The sequence below is a fragment of the Leucoraja erinacea genome, chromosome 1 (genome assembly GCF_028641065.1).
Source record: "Leucoraja erinacea ecotype New England chromosome 1, Leri_hhj_1, whole genome shotgun sequence".
NCBI classification, from domain to species: domain Eukaryota; kingdom Metazoa; phylum Chordata; class Chondrichthyes; order Rajiformes; family Rajidae; genus Leucoraja; species Leucoraja erinaceus.
In genome coordinates this window covers 55,193,313-55,197,748 of record NC_073377.1, presented here as the reverse complement: position 1 = coordinate 55,197,748, position 4,436 = coordinate 55,193,313, and the positions used below count along the sequence as shown (strand labels likewise).

The 4,436-nt window shown below is 45.3% G+C and overlaps 1 pseudogene; it reads right to left on the bottom strand.

Moving 5' to 3' along the window:
• Positions 1-1,204: 1,204 nt before the first annotated feature.
• On the bottom strand, positions 1,205-1,315 carry LOC129705148 (U2 spliceosomal RNA; annotated as a pseudogene).
• Positions 1,316-4,436: the final 3,121 nt, after the last annotated feature.

The following is a 4,436-nucleotide window of genomic DNA, read 5'->3' as shown; positions in this document are numbered from 1 at the left end:
TTCAGCGGGAATGTATTAATTGTCGCCCTCAAAGTTTGGTTTCATGCGACATACATCGGTACGTGGTGATTCAATTGAAATACAGGGAAATCGATATCTGGTGTTCCATATTGCTTTGTAATTTCAGCAAATACTTTGGTTTAATATGTCTGTTTACAGTATTTAGCTCACCTGGTAGGTAAGTTTGCTGATGGTCGAATATGTTTGACGACATACGGTTACCAATTGTTAAATAAATTGTCACATGATATCGATTTTATTCTGCCCAAGTGGTTGGTATATGCTACCACTGTGATGTTGTTAATTTATAAACGAACATGCAAAATGGTGCACTACTGAATAATATGCTTTTACCAATAGAACGTACTCAATATTTCCAACTAGGTTTTATGCCCAGTGTCTATAGTGATGACAACTCCAGATTAGTCCATTTGCCACCATGTTCTGGGCATGGGTATTTAGTTTAAACATTAGCACCTTAGCTCTAATGGAAAGGTTCAAGTTAAGTAGCTGGTAATGCTGCTACTAACTCCCAATTACTCTAGCCACTAGTTGAATGGTTGGTTGATTGTTACCATTAATTGTTACAGGTTGTGTCATACGCTGACTCTCCTTATGGCAATGTTATAGATGAGTGGGTAGAGTTACTTGAATACCAGATAGTCAATAGTTGTGGATGGTGTCAACGTAGATCCATCTGGATAGTATGACAGAGCCCAGGCTAAATAAGTTTTAGTAGCTAATGCTGCTGATTAGCTATTCCCATGGATTTGTCTGTCGTTAATATCATAGAGACATGCCATGACGATATGTTCCTTAACAGCGTCAGGGCTGGTTTGAATATCTGGAAACAGTTTTGGCTCATATTAGCCATTGTCAATAATTTATACTGCCATAGTTACCCCATCCAGGTAAATTGTGGTATCTCCGAAAATCTTTATGAATGGGTACTGAATAGTATGCATCTTTTAAGTTGATGGCTACCATAAAGTATCCTAGGAAATCCATGGTTAGCAGTTACAAGTTTCCATAAGTGTGTAACCTGGTGAAAATACTCAAGTGGTAAAGTCAATGATGGTGCGACATTCACCATCTTTGGGTTTTTTGGTACCAAAGGTTCATATTAGGCTTCTTATGACCCCTAGTATATCTTCTCCAGTTAGCTAGTCCCTCATGTTCTTTTTTAGTGGGAGGGTAGAACCCTTTGGGGTGCATGCTGAACTGGTAATATATGGTCCATAGATAGGGGACGTATCAGATATTAAACTAAGAACAGATACTACACTTGATCTTAGCCAAAAGGCCGAGAAGTGATGGGTTTCTTAATTCTATTTTTATCCTTGAATACTTTTGTTATATAACTAACAAGTGTGATAGTTCTTCATGTTCCCAACCCAGGTGTGATTCCAGCCCCCCCCCCCTGTTAGTACAAACCCTTCACCTTTTATGTGATGGTAGGAACCATACTTATCTGTCTTCACTGTTGTTTAGTGGTGTGTTCATTTCTTCAGTTTCTGGTTCCTTGTCTGTAGGGATGGTGTTGTTGGGGGTGGCACATTTTCCATGGGGCCCGCTCTGGACCCTGGCCTGAAAGGGCTTACGGGGGTTGGCATGCGGGCCCCGAGCTTTCACCAGTACTATTAAATAGACGCCTACTGGTGGACGCGTGGAGGTACTGCTGTCTGGCTTTGTGTGGTGCTCATTCCAGGCCCTGCCCTCTTGATGCCGAATATTTTGGATACTTCGTCCAGTTTCTTAGGCTTGGTTTGGTAACTTAGCCAGATAGCAGGATCTGTGGTTGTGAGGCCGGCGTTCTCACAGTCCTGTGAATTTTTTAGGTTGAGGGCAGGTTTTATAACTTCCTTCGAGAAGTTGCGGAGCATACTGTGAACAGTTGGGTCAGGTGTTTTGCCATATTACCCTGCCCCTCTGGAATGAGCATGCGAAAATGATAGCCGACGTTAGGGGTATCAAATGCAATTTAAGATATTTGGGTTTTAAAAAGTTATGCTCAATGTACCCCCCAATAATGGTGGGCACTTTGAGTAAATGCAATTTAGGGGAGGCGTGATGAAATCCAACGCCTCATGACTACCCGTCTTGGAGAGGTTTTTTGAAAAGAACAGGTAGTAAGCTGGCCGTCAGTTGAGACTGAAAAGCCATCTCGCTTGTGGTGGAGCCACATAGCGGCCACACCCAGCAGCTCTTCCTGATCCTGTACCTCAAGCATACTCCCGATGTTGTTCAGCCAGTGACCCCTCTTCTTGACCAGCCCAGCCCTGGTCGCCATCAATCCCTCGATAAGGGAGATGGCCAGTGCTGTAGTGCACTGGAGTGGGAGTGTTATGCTCCCTTGGCGAGCTTGCCCCTGCTCCTGAGGCAAGTCTCGCCGGAGTTTGAAGTGCCGATTCCATCTTCCATGTCTGTCTCCAGCCCGAGGTTTGGTTGCTGGCTTTGCTGCTAGAGGCTGCCTGCCATTTTCAGGCGGCATTTCTGCGGTTCTCGGGCAGCGAGTCTCCTTGTCGGGAGTATGTAGGGGTTACCGGCCGGTTTTTTAGTTTCCCTCCAGTCCGCTGCTGTTGGTCAGACAGCTGTTAGCGGACTGGGCATCGGCTCAGTACCCTGACTGTGGACCGCAGCGTGTGCGGTCCCGGTGCCGCCTCTCCCCCCTCCACTGACGGAACGCTCCTTCCCTGGAGTCAAACGGGGGCCGCTTCCCTCTGTTCTGCTTTGCTGTCTCCAGTTCCCCTGGAGCAACAAAGAGGAGCAAAGTAGTGAATTCGAACCTGTGGGTAAGTACTTACCCAACGATCCGTTCCTTCAGGCTTGTAGCGGGAGCGCCTGTACTCCCGTTCGTCGCTGTTGCATCTGCGTGAACGCTATGTCGCGCATGCGTGCTGGACGGGTTCTTCATGTAGTCACTCACGTGACTCCGAAGTAAAATGTGGGTTTATTTTAGTCAACTATCAACAGAATCCAGCATGCATTGGTCAACTATAACACATTATACTTGTGTAACACAGTATTTTTTAGTTTAGTTTAGTGATACAGCATGGAAACAGGCCCTTCGGCCCAACAAGTCCCTGCCAACAAGCGACCCCCGCATGCTAACCATATCCTACACACACAAGGGACAATTCACAAACCTGTACATCTTTGGAGTGGCAGTAGAGTTGCTGCCTTACAGCGCCAGAGATCCAGGTTCGATCCTGACTATGGGCGCTGTCTGTACGGAGTTTGTACGTTCCCCCTGGGTCCGTGTGATTTTTCTCCTGGTGTTCCAGTTTCCTCCCGCATTCCAAAGATGTGCAGGTTTGTAGGTTAATAGGTTTCTGTAAATTGTGCCTGGTGAGATGGGATAGTTCTTTAAGGTGTGTAGGGGGGAACTAGTATAGGGGTGAGCGCTGGTCGGCACCATCTTGGTGGTTTGAAGGGCCTGTTTTTATGTTGTGTCTCAAAACTAAACTAAACCTAACGAAACATTAAATGGAGATTAAAGTCTCTCTTTGTTTCATTGGTCCAAGTGTTCATATTTCAGAGACTTGGATGTTGCAAGGTTGCACTACAACATGGCAACTCTCTGCAGGCTGTTCTGGAAGAGGCTTCATTGTACACATGTATAGTATGATCTGATGAATTGAATGCAGAATCAGCACTTCACTGCATCTCATTCCACGTGACAATAAATACATTAACTAACTAGCTATCACCAACAAAGGGATACTACAATAAGTTGGTGAATTATCGAACATCTTATGGTTTGGTCACTCTGACCACTGGGAATAGAGTCCAACTTACTGATAGTCAAATCATGTTAGACCCTCATGATATTTCGCAGGTCTCCCTCAGCCTCCAACATTCCAGGGAAAGCAAACCCAACCTATCCAGTCTCTCCTCATTATGAATGGTATGTTAGCTTTCATTGCAAAAGGATTTGAGTATAGGAGCAGAGAGGTTCTACTGCAGTTGTACAGGGTCTTGGTGAGACCACACCTGGAGTATTGCGTACAGTTTTGGTCTCCAAATCTGAGGAGGGACATTATTGCCATGGAGGGAGTGCAGAGACGGTTCACCAAACTGATTCCTGGGATGTCAGGACTGTCTTATGAAGAAAGACTGGATAGACTTGGTTTATACTCTCTAGAATTTAGAAGATTGAGAGGGGATCTTATAGAAACTTACAAAATTCTTAAGGGGTTGGACAGGCTAGATGCAGGAAGATTGTTCCCGATGTTAGGGAAGTCCAGGACAAGGGTCACAGCTTAAGGATAAAGGGGAAATCCTTTAAAACCGAGATGAGAAGAACTTTTTTTTTTCACGCAGAGAGTGGTGAATCTCTGGAACTCTCTGCCACAGAGGGTAGTTGAGGCCAGTTCATTGGCTATATTTAAGAGGGAGTTAGATGTGGCCCTTGTGGCTAAGGGGATCAGGGGGTA